This window comes from Canis lupus, chromosome 2 (genome assembly GCF_048164855.1).
Source record: "Canis lupus baileyi chromosome 2, mCanLup2.hap1, whole genome shotgun sequence".
Lineage (NCBI taxonomy): Eukaryota > Metazoa > Chordata > Mammalia > Carnivora > Canidae > Canis > Canis lupus.
The window spans coordinates 40570365-40595918 of record NC_132839.1 but is presented as its reverse complement, the minus strand read 5'-3'; the positions used below and the strand labels follow the sequence as shown (position 1 = coordinate 40595918).

Sequence of the window (25554 nt, the reverse complement as noted above, 5' to 3'; positions counted from 1 at the left end):
GTCATTCTCAACAAAAGATTTTCATTTCAGAAGGTCTGGGTTTGGGTATAAGGAAATTGCTTTCATGATCCTGAAAATAAACATATTTAGTGACTTTTTAAAATTATATTTTATAGAGCTTTGAATTTTTTTAGAATGCATTTGTATTTATTTTAGTTTTGATATATTGATAAGTAACCACAGGGCATCAGTTCCTCTTGCTCAGTTTTCATAGCATGGCCATTGCATTCAATATGAAGGTTGTCGGAAAATAATAGAGCCACATTAAAGTGTATATTTCTCCTTATCTAACCTTCATGTATTTTTAATTAAAAATATTATTGAGATAATTGTAGTTTTCATATGGAGTTGTAAGAATCAATACAGAGAAATCCTCTGTATCCTTTTCCAATTTCCCCAGTGGTAACATTTTATGGAAATGCAGTATAATGTCACTACCAGGACATTGACATCGATACAATCTGCTGTTCTTATTCAGATTTCCTGTTTTATTGCTGTGTGTATATGTATGTGAGTGTATTAAGTTTTCTACAATTTTATCACCTGTGTACCTACATATGTACCTACCACTACAGTCAGGATACTGAGTATTTCCAATACCCCAAGAATCTCTCATGTTGCCTTTCAGTAACCTTATGGTTTTCTCCCTCCCCCTGACACACTCAGCTAATTTATCCTCTATTTCTAAAATTTCATCATTTCAAAATGTAATATAAACAGAATCAAGCATTCAGTACAGAATAAACCTTTTGGGATTGGCTTATTTCACTCAACCTAGTTTCCTGGAGAACCATTCAAATTGTTGCTTAATATCAATTGTTTGTTCCTTTTTATTACTGAATAATATTCCATGATATGGGTAGATCACAGGGTTTTTAATTCACCTATTGAGGAAACTTTGTGCTGATTCTAGTTCTGGGGATATTTTAATAAAACTTCTATGAACATTCATATACAGGTTTTTGTGCAAATATGGATTTTCATTTCTCTGGGACAAATGCCCAGGAGTATAATTGCTGGGTATGGTAATTGCATATTTAGTTTTATAAAAAAACTGCCAAACTGTTTTTTAGTTAGTGTCTCTACCATATCACATTTCCAGCAGCAATGTATGAGTGATCCAGTTTTCCCACATCCTTTCTAACATTTGGTATTGTTACCAAATGGGTATAAACCTGATAGATAGGCAGTGATATCTCATTGTAGTTTTAATTTGCATTTCCCTGAAGTCTAATGATGTTGAACATCTTTTCATGTGCTTATTAGCCATCTGAATATCATCTTCGGTGAAATATCTGGTTTTTGCCAATTTTTAACTTGGATTATTTTTTTTGCTGTTGAGCTTTAAGAGTACATTATATATTCTAGCCTTTTGTTAGATATGTAGTTTGCAGATATTTTCTTGCAGTCTGTAGCATGTCTTCTCATCCTCTTAGTGAGGTTTTCGTCAGAGCAAAAGTTTTTAATTTTGATGATGTCCAATTTATCAGTAATTCCTTTGCCGAATTTGTTCTTCTGGTATCAAGTCTAAGAAATACATACCTACCCCTGGGTTCTGAAGATTTTCTTTTTTTTCCTCTAAACATTTTATAGTTTTACACTAAGTGTCTGATCTATCTTCAATTAATTTTTGTATAGGGTGTGTGGTTTAGGTCCAGGTTCGTTTTTTGCTGATGGATATCCAGTTGCTCCAGCACCATTTGTTCAAAAGACTATCCTTTCTTTGAAGTCCCTTTGCTCCTTTGTCAAAAGTGAGTTGGGCATACTTGTGTAGCTCTAATTCTAGATTCCACTGATCTTTGCTAATACCACAGTCTTGATTACTGTAGCTGTGTAATAGGTCTTGAAATTTCAGGGCAGCCGGGTGGCTCAGTGGTTTAGCGCTGCCTTTGGCCCAGGGCGTGATTCTGGAGACCTGGGTTCAAGTCCCACCTCGGGCTCCCTGCATGGAGCCTGCTTCTCCCTCTGCTTGTGTCTCTGCCTCTCTCTCTGTGTCTCTCATGAATAAATAAATAAAATCTTAAAAAAAAATTTCATAGAATGATTTCTCCCATCTTATTCTTTTTTTTTCCAGAGTTGATATAACTATTTTAATTCCTTTACCTTTTCTTTTTTTTCCTTTACCTTTTTTTTTTTTTTAAAGATTTTATTTATTTATTCATGAGAGACACACAGAGAGAGGCAGAGACACCGGCAGAGGGAGAAGCAGGCTCCATGCAGGGAGCCTGACATGGGACTCGATCCCTGGTCTCCAGGATCACGCCCTGGGCCGAAGGCGGCGCTAAACTGCTGAGCCACTGGGCTGCCCTCCTTTACCTTTTCATATGTACTTTAGAATAATTTTGTTTATATACACAAACACCTTGCAGGAATTTTGATTGGTGGTAATTCTTCCTTAGATGTTTGGTAGAATTCTGCAGTGAATCCTGCTGGCCCTGGAAATTTATCTTTCAGAAGCTTTTAAATTAGATGTTCAGTTTTTAAGAACAGTGATACGACGATTCAGATTGACTGTTTCACTTCACGAGTTTTGAAAACTTATAATTTTGTAGGTATTGGTCCATTTCTTTGAGTTATCAAATTTCTGAGTATAAAGTTATTCATTGTATTCCTTTATTATCTTATTAATGACTATGGGATCTTTAGTGATACTACTTATTTCATTTCTTTTTTTCTTTTTTTTTATTAAAGATTTTATTTATTCATGAGAGAGAGAGAGAGAGAGGCAGAGACACAGGCAGAGGGAGAAGCAGGCTCCATGCAGGGAGCCCAACGTGGGACTCAATCCCGGGACTCCTGGATCATGCCCTGGGCTGAAGGTGGCACTAAACCGCTGAGCCACCGGGGCTGCCCACTTATTTCATTTCTGATCATTTTTTTTGTTTTCATTTTTATTTTTGTCTGGGTTGCTAAAGTTTATCAATTTTATTGAAACTTCCTCCCAGCCCCCCCACCCTACACCAGACTTTTGGGTTTTTTTTGCTTTCCTCCTTTGTTTTTATATTTTCAGTTTTATTAATTTCTGCTTTTAATCTTTATTACTTCCTTTTGCTTGCTTTGGGCTGATTTTTGCTCCTCTTTTTTTTCCCCCTAGTTTCTTGTGATGGGAAGTTGGGTTACTGATTTGAGTTCTTTTTGCATTCTTAAAATAAGCATTTTTAACGCTATAAATTTTCCTCTTAGCTACTGCTTTAGCTGCATCCCATGTATTTTGATATATTGTGTGTGTGTGTGTTTAAAGATTTATTTATTTATTCATGAGAGACAGAGAGATAGAGAGGCAGAGACACAAGCAGAGGGAGAAGCAGGCTCTTCACAGGAGCCTGATGCAGGACTCAATCCCGGATCCCAAGGTCAGGATCTGAGCTGAAGGCAGATGCTCAACTGCTGAGCCACCCAGGCCTCCATGATATATTGTGTTTTCATTTTCATTTAATTCTGTGTATTTTTAAATTTCCTTTGAGGTATCCTTTTTGACACATTGATTCTTTAGAAATGTTTTATTTCCACATAGTTATTGTTTTTTCATTTGATTTCACTATAGCAGCCAACACACCTGCATAATTACAGTTAACTTTAAATCTTTTGTGGCATGGTTTATGGCCCAAGCAGTATATGGTCTCTTCTGATGAGTGTTCCATAAATGCTTAGAAATAACTTATGTTTTGCTGAGGTTGGGTTTGTGTTCTGCATATGTCAATAAGATCCTGTTAGATTGTGTTGCTCAGATCTTCTCTATCCCTGCTGATTTTTTTAATTGAGAAGTCAATTAAAATCTAGTTTTGGAGAGGAGGGCTATAGTCCCCAACTATAAATGAGGGCTTATCTGTTTCCCTTGTCAGCTTTGTCAGCTTTTGCTTCATGCATTTTGAGGCTGTATTGTTTGGTGCATACTAACATTGATACTTAAGTTTAAATTATGTTAAGCATATCTTAAGATGTTAAGAACTCAAGTCCTAGCTATTATTAATTATCTATTTAAACTACCTTTGCAGTACACTAGAGACAAATTTAGAAACAGAATTTCCTTGTACAGATAATGTAGCAATTATTATTCTAAAAGATTGCCTTTAACAGTTTTCTTATATGTAGACAACTGGTGATGCCTTATTATTGTAACACCTTTTTAAATATAATAGTGAATAGAATATATGATTATAATTATTTTAAAAACTTGTTGACTTATATCATCAGTAAATGAGAGTTCTAAATAATACCGTAATAATTGTGGACTGTGATCCTATACATAAGTTAAAAAAATAGATCAAGATTGAAAAAAAATTTTTTAAAGATTTTATTTATTTATTCATGAGAGACAGAGAGAGAGGCAGAGGCAGAGGCATAGGCAGAGGGAGAAGCAGGCTTCCTTTGGGAAGTCTGATGCAGGACTCCATCCCAGGACCCCAGGATCATGCCCTGAGAGAAAGGCAGACACTCAGCCACTGAGCCACCCAGGCACCCTCAGAATGAAATTTTAAATTTAATCAAATGGAGTCTCTTAGATTTTTTTAAAAGATTTTATTTATTTAATGATGAGAGACGCAGAGTGAGAGAGGCAGAAACAGGCAGGGGGAGAAGCAGGCTCCATGAAGGGAGCCCGATGTGGGACTCGATCCCGGCACTCCGGGATCACGCCACCGAGTCAAAGGCAGACACTTAACCACTGAGCCACCCAGGTGTCCTGAGTTTCTTAGATTTAAGGTCTTGAGTAGGTTTTGTGGAACACCTGGTAGATTTGATCCTTAGCTAAATTATAATTTTCTTTGTGAAAGTTACTTATGACACTTCTATCTTTCTTATATTTGCCACATTCCAATTTGTGTTATATTTACATGTGTGTTTGTTTAATAGTATACTATATTATCATTTCTATGGAACTAGATATACAGTGTGATGGTTTTAAAATATATCCACAAGATCTTTGATGATCTTCCCTTCAGGAAGTGGAGCTTAAGTCTCTCATCTTGAATATGGGGTGGGCTTAGTGACTGGCTTCTAATGATAAAATAAGACAGAAATGATGGTGTGTACTGTGGACTCGGCCATACACACCATTGTGGCTTTCTCATTGTTCTCTCCTGAATCAGCCATTCTGAGAAAAGCCAGCTGCCCTGTCATGAGGGCATCCAAGTAGCCGTATGGAAAGTTCTATGTGGTGAGGAATTGAGGTCTGTAGACAACAGCCATGTGAGTGAGCTGCCTTGTAGGCGAATTCTCCAGCCCAGTTAAGCATATGACTACATCCTTGGCCAACATCTTGATGGCAACTTCATGTGAGCCTCTGAGCCAGAATTACTCAGCTGAACTGCTCCTAGATTCCTGACTTTCACAAACTGTGTGAAATAATAAATGTTTGTTCTCTTAAGTCACTAGGTCATATTATGAGCAACAGATAACTAAGACACATACCATTTTGTAGCATGTTGCTTTACATATATAGTATGTGCTCAAAATATATTTACTCATTTTTTCAAAAGGCACTTATTTGAATCAGGCGTTTATATGTTTTCCGACACTTTCTGTAACCCTAACCCTTTTGTTCCTCCTTGAACCTCTTTCTGGTCTGACCTTGTTGATTCCTGGCTCTTTCAGATCCCCATTGTTCCCATTTACCTTGACATGACTAATCTTGTATCTGAGATTGGGATGTTTGAATGTTGTGATTTTGGAGAGAAGGCAGTTGGGGTGATGGGAAAGCCCAGTGTGTGCCCCTGGATATGTATAGCTAAAAGGTTGTGGAGATAAGCAAAGTCGGGGCTTGAGAAGCCAGTGGTGAATGTCGACGTCCTGCCTGGTCACAGGAGACCATTGAGCAGAAGTCTATGAACTGACATTCTCTGCTGTTTTATAATAATGAAAGCAGATTATGAGTACTTTTTACTTTGAAGTTTGCCATTTAAATATAGTGCTTTGTCTTTATTTTTGCTTCACTTTTTATATATTTATTCTTGTCACTCACCTAGATTGTAATCCCCTCACAAATCTGCTGTAGCCCTGGGAGGTTTCTTTGTTTCCTTTGCTGTCTCCGGGGCTTCCGTTCTTCTGGAATTCCTAGGAAGATCAATTAGCCATAGCTGGAAAATCCATCTTTGAATAGATCCCAGGATATTGTTTTTGTTTTTTTTTTTTTTCTTTTTTTTTTCCAGGATATGTTTAGAGTTTAGGGGAGTGAGAGGGGAAGGAGGTACATCCTGACCTATAATGTCTCTTTGTCCTTGTATGTTACAGCTTTCTTATCTCTAGTGTCATTTTAGTGAGATTTAGGAGAAGAGATAAACACATGGACAAACACTCATGTTTAATTTAAGGCCTTATTAAAATATTGCAAACTGAATAAGAAAAGTTTTAAGTTAAAGACTGGCTTTACATACTTTTTTGGAGTATCCATTTTGGTCAGTACTCAGTTATCTTCCTCATAACAGCATTTGACACAGTTCACAATTAATCAGTCCCTTCTTGAAATGTCTTCTTCACCTGACTTCTAAGACACCATCCTCTATCTTATTGGCCACTTATTCTCAGTTGCCTTTTCTCCTTCTCCCTGACCTCGCAACATTGGTAGGCTGCCAAGTATGGTTTGGGGTCTTTCTCTGCATTTACACCTACTCTCTGTGAGCTTATGCACCTATGGTTTAAGGCATCTTAAATTGAGGATCAGTGCATCCAACCTGAACTTCTTCCCTAAAGTCCACTTTCACATCTCCAACTGCCTACCCAACATTTTTACATAGATGTCTAACATGGGCCTCAGATATAACATGTCCAAGACCAGCTCCTGATCAGCTCCAAAACATTTTTTTTCCAGGCTGTATGATTTTATTTGATGTTATTTCCGTCCTTCCAGTTGCTCAGATCAAAAGTCTTCGCATTAACGTTAACTCCTCTTTTTTTCCATACTCTGTATCCAATCTGCCAGCACATTCTGTCAGCTCTACCTTCAGACTGCATCTGGAATTCACAGACAGCACCTCCAGCCTGGCCTCAGAGCCAGGCCCAGCCACCATGACCTCCTCTGTAAGCTACATTAGGTGCCTCCTCACTGGCCTCCCTCCTTCCCTCCTTGTTCTCCCACTTCACTCTCCGCATAGCAGCAGAGTGGCTTCTGTGAAAACAGTTCCTCCATTGTCACTTCCTGTTCACATTACTCCAGTGGCTCTCCATCTCACATAGGAAAAAGCCTCTCAGGCCCAGTGTGACCTGCCCACTCTGCCATAGTTCGTAACTTCCTTGACATGATTCCCTTTGTCTTGGCTGAAACCCACTGACCTCCTTGCTTTCCCTCAAACAAAGGCCTCTCCCATCTCAGAGACCCTGCAGATACTCTCCCTTCTGCCTAGAAGGTCTTCCTCCCATATGCATGTGGCTCACTCCCTGGGCTCTCTCCCTTGTCACCTTCCTATTAAGATCTTCTTGAATCCGCAAAATGAACAGTCCACTGCTTTGCCTCTCGGATTTCCTTTCTTTCTTTGCTTGATTTTTCTCCCTAGCACTTATTACCATGTAACATTTTGCATATTTTTTCTTATTTATTTATTTTACTTGGTTCTGCCTTTCTCCACTATAATGGAAGCTATGTGTGGGATTTTTGTCTGCTCTTAATTGCTGAGTCCCCAGCATATAGAACATGATAGATAGTCATTGAATCTGGACTAGAAAATAACTTTTGTTGGGGTGCCTGGGTAGGGGTCAATCAGCTAAGCGTCCAACTCTTGATTTCAGCTCAGGTCATGATCTCGGGATTGGGGGATCGAGCCCTGTGTTGGGCTCTGCACTCAGCACTGAGTCTGCTTCTCCAGCTCCCTCTGCTCCTTCTCCCACTCATGTGCACACATGTTCTCTTTCTCTTTCTCTCTCCCTACCTCGAAAATTAATTAATTAATTAAATCTTTAAAAAAAAAAGAACTTTTATCATTAGAATGGTTGCTTAACATTTTTGACTTTATTATTATTTTTAAAAGATTTATTTATTCACGAGAGACATCCAGAGAGAAAGAGGCAGAGACATAAGCAGAGGGAGAAGCAGGCTGCTTGCAGGGAACCCCATGCAGGATTCTATTCCCAGGACCCCCAGATCATTCCCTTAGCCGAAGGCAGACACTCAACCACTGAGCCAACCAGGCATCCCAACACTTTTGACTTTACATTGATATAAAAATAAATAAGTAAATATCAAATAGGTTAAAACTAAAAAGAAATAAAGAATAATTCAGCAAAACAATGAGCGGCTATTGAGTGCTTACCTACTATCTCACATGTGAGCCCATTTAATCCTCATTGAGCCAGTTTGTAAAAAGCAGTGATTTTCATTTTTATTGATAAGAAAACGGAGACTTTGAGAAGTTAGATTGCTTATATGTAATCAGTTACATCTGGTAAAGCAAGCACCATGATGAAACTTTGCTTGTCCAAAGCTACAGGTTAGTTTAGCATTTTAGAAGTGAAGCTTTCTTCTCACATATAGAGAAGAAACTTGTAATTTAAGAACACTTACCATTCTTATTGCTTGGGTAGTCCATATTAAGGGAACTGCAAAGGATTCTTACATATTTCTTCATCAGAGATTTCCATTTCTAGTCATATATTGATTCTTCCTTTATACTTATATCTGGAAGCTCTCACTTTCCCAAATTTTCACCCCTCTCTTAAAATAAAAGAATTTATCTTGGGCTTTCTAGTTAAAAGTTTACCAGAAGATCAAAACACCTCTCTCTATCCCACCACCACTGGAAACATCCTCAGTTATGGGAATTCTTAATGGGTCTCCAGGCTTTGAAATCCCAGTTATGGTGTTGAATGCACTTTGTTATGTGTCACACTGTAAGAAATCAGAAGAAAGACACCACAAACTCAAATTTGATTTTCAATCAAATCAGCTATGGTCAAGAAGGATATGGATTGCATTTTTGTTGATAAGTATTATTTTCCCATTTAAAATTAGTAAATAAAAAGAAGGGCCACAGTTTTGACCTTTTAAAAATCTTGAGAATTTACTAAAGCTGCTACTTCTTGATGGCACGTTGAGAGACAAGTCAGGGCTTCCCAGCTTATACAAGACAAAACTTCACTAAGTCAGACTAATTGAGCACAGAGAAAGTTTGAATTAGTCAAAAGTAAAATTATAGCATGTAAAAAAATGCAGCCTTTTAATATTTTGCTTCTACTATAACTCCCATTAAATAGTACCTAAGTGTTGCAAAGTATAGGTCCTGAAGGGTGGGCCTCCTTTTAATGAGTAGTTAAGAATCATTTTTAATCATCAGGTTGTTTGTACACAAGTATAAATTATTTTCAGTGGGTTAAATATTTTTGCTGAAAGATTTTCTCCCTGCCTTTCTGCTTGGTAAGCTTTTTACCTCGGACTAGCCCGACTCAACTTTCAGCCTGGCCCAGACTACACTGGCACCCTGGCTCAGTGTCCTACCACCACATTTAAGGCCCAGTCTTCTAGGCAAGTGGAGAAGGGATCAGCCTTCTTCCTCTTGTCAACTCTATGTAGTCACATTCCCCCTTTGTGGGTTCTTCTTGTTCCTCATGGGAAATGCCAATGCCCTGTTTTTAGAGGAGCAGCCCTCAAACTGGTGGCACCCTTTGAAATATACTTCAAGGCTGAAACATAGGAACTCTTATTCTGAGGTCAGTGTTTTTCTATTTCAGATGGTTACACTTCCACCATGTTCTCTTCTAGGGACACCTTCCCCCAGAACTCCCATCCCTCTGTATCCCTAGTTCCCTCACTGTGTTTTTAGCCCTTGTTCTACTGGTGCTCATCTCCTATTTGATCTCTCCTCTAGACTGCAGGCAGATTCTTTGAAGACAGAGACCTTCCCTTTTTCTTTCTTTCTTTCTTTCTTTCTCTCTCTCTCTCTTTCGAGAGAAAGAGAGAGTGCGAGTGTGAGCAGGGTTGGGGAGATGCAGAGGGAAAGAGAGAGAATCTTAAGCAGGCTCCATGCCCAGCACAGAGCCTGACACGGGGCTCCATCCCATGACCTTGAGATCATGACCCAAGCCAAAACCAAGAATTGGACGCTTAACCAAAGCAACCCCCACTCCACCCCTTAGTCTTTCCTGTATTCCAAACACCTAGCATGGTGAGTGACATCTACTAAGGAAACAATTTAGGGATGATGGAGAAGAATGCCTTGTATTCAACAGCAGGGTGCTACTATGTGCAGCTTTATTCCATGGCATTGGAGTATAAAAAGTGGAGAAATTTGGAAGTATTCCCTCTGCAACCTTCCTACTGTAGACTTTGCCCCTCAACTTCTGTCTCTTTTTTTCCTGGACAAGGGGAAAGTGAGGAGACTATATATAGTTTTAATTTGTGAACTAAGAATGAAATGGGAAGTGGCAGAGAAGGAGGAAGAGAAGGAGACCAGCCCATATATCTTCTCCTTGAAACTTTCCTCTCCAGTCCTCTGGAACAAACACAATCAGGTCAAGGTATGACTAGAGCCACTAAAGAGGGCCCATCCAACTCTAAGGGCTTTCTAGAAAGGCTGTTTTACATACCTCACTAAAGGTGACTGGATGTCTTCCATTGCCCAGTACCCTGATTCTGACACTGAAAATCCTTTGTCATAGGAAACCACTCCCTGGGATACAAGAAGCCCTGGCTTTTGGTGATGGGTACTGAAGGTTGGAGGAAAAGTATAAAACTCATTAAGTGGTCTCCAAAATAGGGGCTGACAGCAGTGGCGCTTTAATGCCAGATGGGTACTGCATAGATGATTTACCTTCTGTAGTTGCTGTCACCACTTTTTCCCTGAAACCAATGGCATCTGTGATTTACAGTTCATGGTAATGGATCATCCATTGTTACATCACTCCGAGCAAGGAGATGGAAGTGTGTAATTAACGGTGTTGTAACCATGAGCGTTAAGAATCTGACTTTGACTTGGCCTGTTGATTAACTGTTGTGCTTTTATCAAGATTATGCTTGTTGGACAGCCCGGGTGGCTCAGTGGTTTAACGCTGCCTTCGGCCCACAGCGTGTTCCTGGAGACCTGGGATCGAGTCCCACGTCGGGCTACCTGCATGGAGCCTGCTTCTCCCTCTGCCTGTGTCTCTGCCTCTCTCTCTTTCTCTCTGTGTCTCTTGTGAATAAATAAATAAAATCCTAAAAAAAAAAAAAAAGAAGATAATGCTTATTAAAATGTTAACATTGTAATTCTCTTTTTTAAAAAAATATTTTATTTATTTATTCACGAGAAACAGAGAGAGAGAGAGAGAGGCAGAGACACAGGCAGAGGGAGAAGCAGGCTCCATGTAGGGAGCTTGATGCGGGGCTCGATCCTGGGTCTCCAGGATCAGGCCCTGGGCCAAAGGCGGCGCTAAACTGCTGAGCCACTGGGCTGCCCCATGGTGAGTAATTCTGATCATGTCTTCTAAGAATTCACATAATTAAAACTATTACAATAGCAATGCCAGCACGGCCCAAATCTCATCGGAAAAGAAGGCTAATTGTGATATTTTAATGACAGATAGAAGGATGCATACAACTGGATTTGGGAGCTAAGTGACCAAAGCAGAGTATAGTACACAATATACAGAACAGACATTGGAACTGGGCATAGAGAAGGTGGTGTGAAAGGACATATGGAGGCTGAATCCCACTAATTTGGGCTGAGATAGGCGAGTACTTTTAATTCAAAAATTTCCTTGTCTCCCCAAAAGATGCCAATAAGCAATTACAAATTGCTGTGGGGCACCTAGGTTGCTCAGTTAAGTGTCTGACTCTTGGTTTCGGCTCAGGTCGTGATCTCAGGGTCCTGGGATTGAGCCCCGTATCCAGCTCTGTGGTCAATGTGGAGCCTGCTGGAGAGTCTCCCTCTCTCTCTGCCCCTCCGACTCCTTCTCCTTCAAATAAATAAATCTTTTTAGAAAATAGCTGCTGCTGAATAATCTTTGGCATACCACACCATTGAATATGCATTATGGTTTCATTTCCCTATTGCTGTATGAAACTGACATTTTTTGATTCAGAGGACACAGTAATGTGCCCTGTGGGCAAACAAGGAAACCTGAATACCAGGTTTGTTTGCCTCTTTTGTTGTAGAGCTGATGCTGTCATGTCTTTTCAACCACGCTGCAGTCTGTAGAATATCAGATCAAATGTTCTGCCCAGCTATTAGGCATTCTGATTTAAAATTGAGCTTTTGATTCATCTTCTTGATTTTTGTGAAGATTTTAATGAAATCTAAGAAAAGGAAAAAGCACAAAGATTGTTGGTATCTTGTTCTACTTAATATTTGCATATCCAACAGATAGTTCAAATGTAAATTTTGGAAATTCCATTCAAAATATAAACTTCTCAACAAAGAAACTGAAATGATGTTACCTATTAAATACCTACATGCCTCATACACACTCTTTCAAAGAAGCATGGATTGTTTATCTGTGATATTGAGGCTTTCACAATGCAAGTTTTAGGTCACTTTTCCATTTCCTCAAAATATGCAGAAGCATTTAATGAGATGTTTGAATTTATAGAAATGCAAGGAGATAGCCTTCTCAGCATTGCCTGTAGGATGATTGTCGTGTTGGTCTGGCATAAAATCATATTTTCAAATGTGGAACAAAAGGAATGTCCCTCTGTAATTTGGAAATACATGGAGAATGAAATGGAGGAAAAAAAGTAAAGTAAAACAGACACTTCTATGCTCTTCAAAACTCTTTAGTGATATTTGAGTGAATGAGGCCAGAATAAGCCTAGAGAAGGATAAAGTGCCTGTATCTGAGTCATTTGATGTTATGTTTAGGTTGTTGCAAGAACTCTCATATAGTGATAAAAATGAGTCCTTTTTGGAAATGGCTTTCAAATTTTTTAAAGAAAATTATCAGAAAAGGGAAAAAAACCTCAAAAAGGGTCAAGTTAAATAGAATTTTCTCAGTGAAACTTAAGCTTTGATCTTAGAAGTTAAAATTACAGCTTTGCTTCAAAACTATTTTCCTGGAGAAAGAGAGGTTTAACTTATTGGATTATTATTATTTGGATTATTCAAAAATGGCAGACAAACTTAAAACGTAAAACAGAACTTCTAGAAAAGAACATAAGAGAAAAATCTTTGGGACTTAGAACTGAACTCATCAAAATTGGGGATGCCTGAGTGACTCAGTTTGTTAAGCATCTGCCTTCCGCTCAGGTTGTGATCTCAGGGTCCTGAGATTGAGCCCTGTATTGGGCTCCCTGCTCAGTAGGGAGCCTGCTTCTCCCTCTGCCCCTCCTCCTGCTTGTGCTCTCTCTCTCTCAAATAAATAAAATATTTTTTAAATTACCCAATATTGAAACTGATCAAAATTAACAACCTTTAATCCAGGAGAGAGCCTGCTGGAAGGGTGAAAAGATAAGCTGTAGATTGGAAAAAAATATTTGCAAAGTACATATTCAACAAAGTCCTTGTATGTAGACCATATAAAGAACTCTCAAAACTCAATAGTGGAAAAAAAAAATCCTGTTAGAAAATGGACAAAAGAAATAGACATTTCCCTGAAGGAGATATATGGGTGAATTTCTCATTAGCCAGTAGAGAAATGCAAATTAAGTTGAGAATGAGTGGAATACTACTTAGCAAAACAAAGGAAAGAATTATTGGTACATGCAACAACTTGTATAAACCTTAAGGAAAACATGCTGAGTGAACAAAGCAGACCCCAAAAGGTTGCATATTATATGACTCCATTTATGTAATATTCATGAAGAAATATAATATAGTGATGGGGAACAGATTATTAGTTACCAGGGGTTAGAGATTGCGGGGAGAGGGGTAACATAAGAGATGAAATGAAATGGTGAAATGACAGTTGAGTGTCTTGGTGGTGGTGGTTGTGGTCATACAAGACGACAGTATAATCAAGTTGCAGAGAGTTACACATACAGATGCACAACAGGAGTGCTTGCATAGCTGGAAATCTGAACAGTCTTTAGAATGTACCACTGTCAGTTTCTTGGTTTCTGTATTGTACTAGAGTAGTGCAAGATGCTAACATCAGGGGAAGCTGGGTGAAGGAAGCATGGAGTTTCCCTGTACATTTCTCTGCATCTTCTTGTGACACTACAGTTATTTTAAAATGAGAAGTTTTATAAAAAGAAGAGGTGTCTTGGATAGTGATAGCCTATATGATGAATTTATAGATACAAACAACCTGGTTAACAAGCCTTTAGATGCAAAGGGGATGGACGTTTTTGGGACAGGTGAGAATGAATTCCTACAAGTCTAAAAATTTATCCTTGCTAGTAAAGAGAATCATAAGCATTCCACACTCACATGATTTTGTTGAGAGGATATTTAGCTTAATGTCATCAGATCAGACTGACACCTGGGATCTGTGTCATGTGGGTTAGAGCTGAACAGAGCAAGTCAAAGTGAATTTTATGTATGACTGTATTCAGTTTTGCCACCAAAGAAAGCATGGAGGGATGTCTAAACTGCTGCAGGCAGAAAAGTGTTATTAGGAAAGAAAACAGAATAAAAATATCCTATTGTATCCTGGAGTTGAAAGAGGCAGGACATTATGATTGTGTGCGGTGGTGATTAAATATAAGTAGTATCTGTTTAGCCCTGGTGTATTTATATTTTTAAGAAGTCTTACATTTATATATCTCAAAAATACACAGTAGAAGGCCTACAAAATTTAAATACCCAATAATTTTTAAAGGGTTCAACTGCTGTATCAGAGGACAGAAAGAAGCATTTTAAAATCTTGATACATTTTTCTCATTGTTTAAATAGTACTACTATTAATTACTACTGATTGCCACTACTAACTAGTTTTATGGTTGTTGTGTTTAACATTTATATAACAGAGAGGGAAATAATACAGAATAATATATAATCTCCATCCACACCTATTTTTTTATGTTAAAGCAATAACACATGTGTATAATTACTTACTATATATTATATTATGAAGTCTTTTTGCCTATTACTTCTGTCCTGGATTCACTCTATAAAAGTTGATCACCCTAGGAATAAACTTCTCTTTACAACAGTGCTAGGAGCAAAAATAAGTCCAGCCAGACCTGTATTTCTCTTGAGGTGTGGGGATGGGAGAGAATACCAAAGTATTCATCGATTTATTTGCTCCTCCTGACACCACACTGTGAAGTATTGACCTATGTGGATTGTGCTTTTCCCTAAGAGAGCATTCTGCTTTGAGCACCACAATCTAAGTGGGGCGCCCGGGTGGCTCAGTGTGTTAAACATTCTGCTTTGGGCTTGGGTTGTGATCTCAGGGTCCTGGGATTGACTATGCCTAGAGAAGGAATGATGAGAATACAGATTAAAAATCTTTGGGGTGTTGGAGGACCTGTGGCTCAGTCAGTTGAGCGCCTGCCTCTTGGTCTCAACTCAGGTCTTGATCTCAGGGTTGTGAGTTCAAGCCTCATGTTGGGCTCCACTCTGGGTTTGGAGCCTACTTAAAAAAGAAAAAAAAAATCTTTTGGGTGTTTATCACATATTTTAGCTGACTTAAGTTGATTATATGTATAGGAATATCATGTTTTATGCTATTTTAGGCACCAGTCCTTGCTGTGTTCAGGATATCAGAGAAATGAATTTGGCTTTGTCTGAATATTTCCAAACAATCCAGAGTCAGGAAGCCACACCCTTTCAAAACATACTCTCACACACAGATTCGAGCTTAGCTGGAATTTTGCGTGTTTTCTAGTTTGTCCAGCTTTTATAAAATTGTCACTTTCACATACTATGTGCTCTCACATGGAAATAGTAATCACATTTAAAAATTGAACACATTTAAAATGAGAACTTTTCCTAGAAACAGAGTCTATTGTTTTATCATCTGTACCTTTCCAAAACTTGGAAAACCTACAAATAACCACATCCAACACTAGCCTGATATAGTGTCAGGATGAAAAGCTTTTGACTCTTTCGATCACTGAAAGTTATGGCCTTCTAAGGAAGGTCTTACAATTAATCCAGTCCCCTCTTCCCCTCCCAATCTCTCCATGTCTCTCCCCTCTGTTGTACAGAGAAGGAAACTTCAGTCCCAGGAGACCTTTCCCAAATCATTTCCATCATGTTCTTTCCGATGCTTTCACCACATGTGTCCACACTTTGTTAACAGAAGAGAACATTTATTTTAGTATTAGGTAGAATGATAATGAATCTAATGGATTTTCCTCAGCTCTTTGTGTTGTGCTTTCAGAAGGAGGAAGGCAGGACCATCAGAAGCAGGAGATCCAAGTGCTGCCCCAAGTGAGGGGTCTGTCTGGGGTCCTGGCTTCTGCACCAACTTTCAGCTCAGCTGCAGGTTTTTCCTTTGTCCACTTCATGTTTAGTTCCACAAATAATGAAGCTGCCACCAATTTTTCTTAGCTTTTAGAGTCCAGTCTTTACAAACCCCATATTTAATGATCTTTTCCTGTCGTTAGATTTTGTTAGATAATGTTAATTCCAAACCCATAGTCTGAAAAAGGCAGTTGCAACATTTACTAAATAAGAGTTTGCTAATTCAAGAGTATAATATGTAGCCATTTATTTAAAATGATTCTTGTGCTTAAAAAATGTACTTGCAAAAATTATATTGCACCTTTAAAAATATAAATGAAGAAGTTGGAAAAATTAGCATGTAAATGTGGGTGGCATTTGTGTGAACAGTAATTCTAATGTACTGAAAATAGCCATATTCATCACAAATTAAAGTATCAAATTAACTTTTAAATAGTTCCAAATAAATATCTATTATTATGGAGAAATATTTAACCCTCTCAAATTTTTCTTTTAGAAGTTTTCTGATGATACTAAGATGAGCTATATAATCCTTAGGAGGATTATTTTAAAGTTAATGTGATTTAGCTAGATTAATTAGTCATAATTTAGAATCCTCCAATATTTTCTCTTAGTAAAAGAGTATCTTGGCTAAAATGTCCATATGCACCTCAGTGACTTCTGCATCATGTTTTCTGGGGCACTTCATTTTATTTTATTTTTTAAATTTGTTCATGAGAGACCCGGAGAGAGGCAGAGACACAGGCAGAGGAAGAAGCAGGCTCTCCGCAAGGAGCCTGATGTGGGACTCGATCCTAGGATCCCGGGATCACGCCCTGAGCCAAAGGCAGACATTCAACCACTGAGCCACCCAAGCACCCCTCTGGGGCACTTTAAACGCTCTCTAATCAATCCTTATACCTGGGCCCGGCATTTGCAGGTGAACGTCTGTGGTAAAGAGGAAACACGATCTGTTCTTACAGTATGTAGGGTGAAACCTGGCCTGGTGGAGAGTGTCACAGATGTGTTCATGGGTGCTAGGGTAGCCCCAGCTGTGGCCTTTAGGGGCAGGAGGGTCAGCCACACTCGCATAGATGTGTGCCTTCCTTCTGTACTGGCTACTTGGGTTGTGGAATTTGAGTCAGGGAAGAAAGGCAGGGCCTTCTGCCAGCAATCCCAAAGACTCTGTTTTGTCTGGAATTGGTGACTGGAGGCAAAGCCAGACCTTTCCAGTCCTCAAAAAAGAGTTCTTTGTAGTCCATCGGTCATATCAGTGGAGTAACCACTTGGTTTGATAGCCCTCACTGTACATACAAGAAGAGGTGTTCTACCAGAGCCTCCATTGCCTTTAGTGCAATTTCCAAATGTACCATTAGATCTAGTGACCTGGCATTCTTACTCAGATACCTTGACGGAATACATGCCATGTGCCCCCACAGTTCTAGGAAGCTGATCTTTTGTGTATGTTTGTGTAGTGCTTGTGTTGATTTAGCCATACATAATCAGTTTGTTCTGCTGCGTAACAAATCACCCAATACCTAGCATCTTAAAAAACATTCATGATTCTGTGGGCTGGCAATTTGGGCTCAGATCCGAGTGGTTCTTTTGCTAGACTTGCCTGGGCTGAGTCATGCAGATGCAGTCGTTTGTGGCTTGGCTGAGACCAGATGGTCTAGAATTCCCTCACTCAAATGTCTGGAGGTTGGCCCACTGTCCTCCAGGGCACCTCATTCCTCTTCCATGTGACTTCCCCAGCAGGCTACTCTGGGCTTCTCCCCATGGTGGTCTCAGGGTTCTCAGCAGCAAGAGAAAGCGCACCCTCATACCCAAGTGCTTTTCAAGCTTCTGCTTCTGTCACATATGCCTTTTAACTAAAACAGGTCACACTGCTGCCCAGATTCAAGGGATGGGATAAGAAATGTTTCACCCCTGGATGAGAAGAACTTCAACGTCGTGTTGCAATGGGGTATACAAAGAGGGATGGCTGGAATGGCTGACAATTACTTCTAATCCACCTGTCTTTGCTGAGAGGAATATTTATTTTTATTGTTTTTGTTGATTTTTCATGACAGAAAATTTCAAATGTACAGCAACATTTGAAACAAACTCCAAAATAGAAAGAATAACACAATAAACTTCCCATATGCCCATCACCTGGATTCACCAATTTTCAGTATTTGCTATATTGGCTGCCTCTATTTAACTTTTCTCCTTCCTAAAGTGGTGTGTGTGTGTGTGTGTGTGTGTGTGTGTGTTTAAAGACTTTATTTATTCATGAGAGACACAGAGAGAGAGGCAGAGACATAGAGGGAGAAGCAGGCTCCCTGTGGGGAGCCTGATGCAGGACTTGATCCCAGGACCCTAGGATCACAACCTGAGCCAAAGGCAGATGCTCAACCACTGAGCCATCCAGGTGTGCCCTTGCTGAAGTGTTTTAAAGCAAATCCCAAACACTGTGCTATTTCAGCTATATATATGCATCTTTTAAAAAGGGATACCTTCCTATGCTACTATAATACCATTACCACGTTTTGGTATCACTGAACACTCAGTCCATAATGAAATTTCCCCAAATGTCTCAAAAATGTATTTTTACAATAGGTGGGTATGAAAAAGAATCCATCCACAGAAAGTCCATAGCAGTTCCAACTTGCTTTTCTTTTCTTTTTTTCTACTATCTTGTTTTGAAAACTGGGTCCATTCTCCTGTGTAGGACCTCCTACATTCTGTAGTCATCTGTTTGCTTTCTGGTGGAGTCATTCAACTTGCATCTTTATCTCCTGTATTTTTGTTTATGAAAATTAGCCCTACAAGCTGAATTTGGGGACAGCATTCTCTGTAGATAGTAGTACTGTTTGCTTCCAGTTGTGTCACATGGAGGCATCAGTGTTTGCTTGTCTTAGCTTTGAATGATACTAACGTTGATTGTTTTGATGACTAGTTGCCTAGGTCTATTGTTTCAGGTGTTACAAGATGATGGTTTCCTCATTGTATCATTCCAGATTTGTTAGCTGGAGTTATTTTATAAGGAACATCTTTTCGTCAATTAGAGTTATTTGGTTATCTGAAATAGAGCTCACACAAAATATATTCTTTCTTTTAAATTGACAGTTTACAGAATAAGAAGTTAGTACCCCAGTTATATCCAGGTCTGTTTGATAAGTAGTTGAGGGCTCTCTCACTTACTTTCTTCTTTGTTGTTATTTGAATTCATGGGTTTTAGATATTCATTGTGTTTCAGTTAATTGCCTTTTTTTTTTTTTTTTTTTTTTGGTTGGGGCTCAAATTGTTTCATCATTGGCCAATGGGAACTGCTGGTAGTTGGCTTCTGTATCCCTTTGATCCATTATTCTTTGAGAACTTCCTTGCTTTCTGGCACAAAGTATCCCAAGATTATCTTGTATATTTCTTGCTCCAGATCTGTAATCAGTCATTCCTGGCTGGAGATTACAATTTGGGCACTAGCTGTGCTCATTGCTTTTGGGTTTTCATCCTTTCTAGTCTTTCATTGTCAAGAGTTAGGAAATCTCTGTATATATACATACATACATACATACCTACCTAAATACATACATGTATATCATATATATATGATACTTTAAAACATTAAATTATACTGATTTTTTAAAAAACAAATTAGAATTGTAGAATTTTTATTTAACTTCTTTGATTTTTGTATTTTTTTTCTCTTCTCTTTTAAGCAAAAAATCTTGGCTCATAAGAATGTTAATATGCCCTAATATATATTGATGTATTAACTAATAATATAACCGGTACAAAAGCATACACCATAGTATTAGCATTATTAGCAGACACTAACATATTATCAGCATTATTACTTTGAAATTGGTATATATTTATATGTAACTTTGAAACTATCATATATAATATGCTAATATTACAAAATGTTATGTTAATAATGCTAATATATTAAATATACTAATATATTTGTTAATTCACATATATAAATAATAGCTAATCATTATATATGTTAATATGCTAATGAATATGTAACAGTTTAATATTAGTTAATGCATACACGTATTAACAGTTTCAAAGTAATAATGCTGACTATTGAATGAAATTTAAGATTTCTTTGCAGTGCTGTTTTCCTTAAACTGTATTATACAAAGTATCTACAATCAAAGCACTTTGTGCAAGAGGCATTGGAAATAATTCTTTTCTCTGTGTGGTTAGGTTACCAACTTAATGTATGTTTTCTTGCTTCAGTCCATTTTCAGTTTTTACAGATACTTTTTCTTCTTGATTTCATTTTTTTAAATATGTAAAATATTTTTTATGTTTTTAAAACTGAAACTATGTGAAAGAGCATATGTAGAAGTTATTATTGATGTCTTCTCCTTCTCCAAAGGTAACTATATTTATTCTTAGTTTTCCTTCCAGTGTTTCTTTTGCAGGTATATACATCTATTTTATTCCCTTTGTTTTTTTTTTTAAGATTTTATTTATTTATGAGAGACAGAGAGAGAAGCAGAGACACAGGCAGAGGGAGAAGCCAGCTCCATGCAGGGAGCCGGATGCGGGACTCGATCCAGGGTCTCCAGGATTACACCCTGGGCTGAAGGTGGCACTAAACCACTGAGCCACCAGGGCTGCCCTATTTTATTCCCTTTGAAAAATTATTTTATTTTATTTTTTAGACAGCATGTGCTCAGGTGGCGGGGTGCGGGGGGCAGGGTCAGAAGAAGAGAGAGAGAATCCCAAACAGGCTCCACACCCAGCATGGAGCCAGATGTGTGGTTCAACTTCACAAACTTTGAGATCATGATCTAAGCTGAAATCGAGTTGGATGCTTAACTGACTGAGCCACCCAGGTGCCCTTAAAGATTATTTTAAATATAAAAATATATTTACCTTTTTTTTTTTTTTTACTGGAGTTTCACTTTTCTACGTTTTATGTTTGTTTTAAAAGAGTATTATTATAAAGGTTTATCACGCACTCAAACACACACATTGTAAAGAGAATCCAAACATACTTTGGGGGATTGGGTCATTCAGATTCTTTTAAGGAATCTCTCTCTCTTTTTTTTTTAATCCAGTGAATTTGGTACTTCCTGCCATCTAGGGAAGACACACTCCAAACTAAAGTGGAGTCAGATTTCTTCCAATCTCCACTTATTGTTTGAAGCTGAAAAAATATCCCACAGCAATTGTTTTACAAACATGAGTCTGAGAAAAAAATGTTCCTGAACATAATAAGAACTGTGAAGCTCCAAGTGTACACTTTATGTTGTCCACTGTAACATTTTGGTTTATACTCTGCCTCATTCATAGTCATGTCCACAAACCTAAACTTAAGAAGAGTCTAGAGGCTCAAAATGAACAGGTCTAAAATAATTTCCGTAAGATTTGCAAAGGAGAAGGAATCAGCAGAATTGGAAGATTATCAGAGAAATTAAAGAGTTAAAATTAGCAGAATTTGATTCAGTTAATAATGTTGTAACAATGTTAATTTTTTAACTTTTAACAAATCTACCATAGTTATTTAAGATGTTAACATTAAGGGAAGGTGGATAAAATCTGTACTATCTTTGCAACAGCTAAAATTATTCCAAAATAAATTCTATTTAACACACACACACACACACAAGCAGCTGCATTGAATAAAAAAGTATACTTAAAGAGCTTCAACAAATCAATAACAGAAATAACCTAACCAAAAAAAAGGGGGGGAGTAAATGAAATAAACAGGCAAGTAATACACCATTTTTGTCTACCAGATGTTACACTGTATCATTACAACTTCTACCTTGTTATTAGTCACCACCCCTCACCCCCCTGCTGTGCACTCACAAATTCCCCCCCCCTCCCCAGATGGGCGCCTGCAGAAAACAGCGCACAGCCCGGCTCCTGGCCGCACACTCGCCCACAACAGGTGGAAGCTTCCGAGGACCAGGATGAGGGCAGAGGAGCGTGCAGGGTGCTCACAGGCGGTCCTCCAGCTCCACGTGCACAGCCGGGCACTTTTCTCCATGTGTGTGCACTGAGCACCAGTAAAATGGGGGGTTATGGAGAAAAATGTTTCTTTTATTTTTTAAGATTTTATTTATTTATTCATGAGAGACACACAGAGAGAGAGGCAGAGACACAGTCAGAGGGAGAAGCGGGCTCCCATTGGCAGGAAGCCCGATGTGGGACTCGATCCTGGGACCCCAGGGTCACGCCCCGAAAAAAAAAATCTAAAATCTAAAAGATAAGTAAATCTAAAAGATAAGTATTATCAAGGGTTCATATGGGTGGGGGGAAGAGGATAGGTTGATCTGGTATTTTTGGAGGGGTGGTAGATAGTATCAGTTTAAAAAAATTATTTTAAAAAAAGCATATGGTTCAGCCCAGAAAAATCCCCTTTTGGATGTCTTACCTAGAGAAATACTTCACATGTGCACAAGAAGGCATAAATAAAGATTTTCACTGAAGCATTATAATATCAAAACCATCTTAAATTAGATAAATTATAGTATACCCATATTATGGACTACTAGACAGCCATTTTAAAATGATGATGTAGATTTTCATTGTTTGACATAATCTCCAAGACAAAAATATTAAGTGGGGAAAAAAGTGCAAAAGTAAATATTGTTTATCATTTGTTTTTTTAAAAAAAACACCCTATATATTCCTGTATATCTACACACCCCTTCCTTTCTTTCTCTTTGTTTTCATATATATGTGTAAATAAATACACAAAACATGGTCTGGAAATACATACTCTGGTTCTGTTTAAATACTATTATATCTGGGTAATAGGAATGGGAATGGTGGCATGTGGTCCAGTTGGACTTTTAAAAGTATCTATTGCTTCTTTCATAGAAGGAATGTATGCCTGCATGAGTTGTGAAATCAAGGTGAAAAAAAAAGAGTGCCAAAGGATTTGGGATGCCTTGACAACAGAGAGACCTAGAGGTGAAAGAGAACTTCTGAGAAGCTTGTCACAAACTCATAGAATGTGATCTAGAGGGAGAGGTGGTCTCAGAGCTGCTGCCTATATAATTTATGGGGCCCAGTGAAAAATGAAAGTGTGGGGACCCTTTGTTCAAAAAGCAGAAGAAAGTACCATTAAAGGTACATATAATTATACCATTTATTTTTGTACTGAGCAGTGCCAGTTTTATTTTTTATTTTTTAATTTTTTAAAAAGATTTTTTTTTAAGATTTTATTTATTTATTCATAGACACAGAGAGAGAGGCAGAGACACAGGGAGAGGGAGAAGCAGGCTCCATGCAGGGAGCCCGACATGGGACTCGATCCCGGGGTCTCCAGGATTACACCCCAGGCTGTGGGTGGCACCAAACCGCTGCGCCACCAGGGCTGCCCAAGATTTTGTTTTTTTATTCATGAGACACACATACACACACACACACACACACACACACACACACACACAGAGGCAAAGACACAGGCAGAGGGAGAAGCAGGCTCCATGCACGGAGCCTGATGCGGGACTCGATCCTGGGACTCCAGGATCACGCCTCGGGCCAAAGACAGGCGCCAAACCGCTGAGCCACCCGGGGATCCCAGTGCCAGTTTTAGAGCAAAGATCAGAATATTTAACTTGTATGAGCAATCACTTCAGTTACACAATTTGGAGTTTGTCCCATAAGCTGGCCAGAAGAGACAGGCACAGACAGACTCAGAAAGGTAGGGAGGAGAGAGGACCCCATTCCTTAGGGGAGCACCCCTGGGCCTGGTAAAATTATAGCTAGTATAGACCCTCATAGGCCCTGGGGGTCCTACTTGCCTCCTGGGCCTACTGGGACACCCCCCGCCCCCCTGCCACACACAAGCCAACTGATCTAAGTGCCCAAGCTGAGGACAGGGCCTGGGGAAGTCAGGCTATAGGACTGCGCTCCAACCCATACATAGCAGACGGGAACTACTAAGGATCTTTAAACCTCCACCCTGACAGCTTGGTACCCCAATGGGGACTAGGCTCACTTCCACTAAGATATGGCCTCCTGTCATTCTGGGGCTCTTGCACAGCCCATGTGCTAAGGGCACACAGGCCTGACCCCAACCCTCTCCCAAATCTTTGTGAGGAACAGAGGGTGGCAGAGCAGGGAGGGAGAGTGCAGGTCCTTCGGGAGTAGTGGGAGCAGATAGCTGAGAACCCCTCCAGGGAGGCCAAAACAAACAGGACCACTGTTTGTGAGCTGAGGTCAGCAGGGCATGCCCCATTGTCCCATTACCTTCACTTACAAAACACAAATCCAAAGCAAAAATTGTTAAGATTCAAGACAATGCTGCAGAGCATTAAATCCAGTGTGGGGCCCTTCTGAGTACCTGGTTCTGTACAGCTGTGCTGACTGCATACTTGTGAAGGCAGCCTGGGTGGAGTCAAGAGTTGTCCCCTTGACCCTCACTCCCACCTCCCATTTTTAAGCGGAAGACCTGACAGGAAGCTTGAATTCTGAGATGTAGAATCCTTTTGGCTGAGAGAGCATGAAGATGATGGTGAGACAGAACACAGCTAATAGGAGATGGGATTCACAGCATAGGGATAGCAGAAGACAGAAGAAAAACAGGTGCCCAGGGTAGGAATATCATTGTTTGGCTGGATGGAAAGGGAGTTTCCATTCCTTAATTTCTATTTTCTCTATGAATCACTGCTTGGGCTGGGGAGGAGGTCTTTGACTGATCATTTGGAGAGTACAGAAGATGGGAAATGGGCTGGAGAGAAGGGGAGGCAAACTACTCAGAGATGAGTTAGAGCCTTGGCTGGCCAGTCCGGCCGGAGTCGTGGATTCCGTGGAATTATGGAGCTAACAATCTGCCTGGTTGTATGACATTCAGGACCTTGCAAAGAGAAAGCTCCACCTTGCCTCTTCTTTTAGGAAGGACTGTTCTTTATTCTGACCTGAATAAAATATGATTTTTTAGTGTTTATATGTCCTTTTAAAAATGAAATGTTGGTGATAGTAACATTCTTTTGGTAAATTTTTTATTGTGGCAAAATGTACATAATATAAAACCTACCACTTTACATCTTTAAGTATATTAGTGTTTTTAAATTTGCAAATTTGACTTTGTTTGCAAAGCCATTACTTTGCAAAATAAAATAAGTGAAAAAGTTGGTAATCATATACTGCACCCCTGAAGTGTTATGTTTTAAAATTTTACTGGTCTGTGAAGTCTGGAAATTTCATGAGCCTTAGCAAGCTGTTCCTCATTTAATCTTGTTCTATGACTTTATTGGCAGAGGAAAACTCTGAAGCAATTTTTAGAATTTTAAAAGACATGGCATAGGAGTGAGGTTAGGATTACTTTTGTTGTTGTGGTTGTGGTTACAATGCTTTGATAAAATTCTAA

At 39.0% G+C, this 25554-nt stretch overlaps 1 protein-coding gene across 21 annotated transcripts in view; it reads left to right on the top strand.

The window, feature by feature from the left end:
• Positions 1-25554, top strand: part of TJP1 (tight junction protein 1) — a 249479-nt gene that overhangs the window by 110587 nt on the left and 113338 nt on the right. The window contains exon 1 of one of the 21 annotated variants that reach the window (XM_072796309.1): positions 24661-24779. The exons of the other annotated variants lie outside the window; for them this stretch is intronic. The gene's annotated coding sequence lies outside the window, so the exon portion shown is untranslated. Of the gene's footprint in view, positions 1-24660; positions 24780-25554 lie in introns of those variants that run through there. 21 annotated transcript variants of the gene reach the window in all.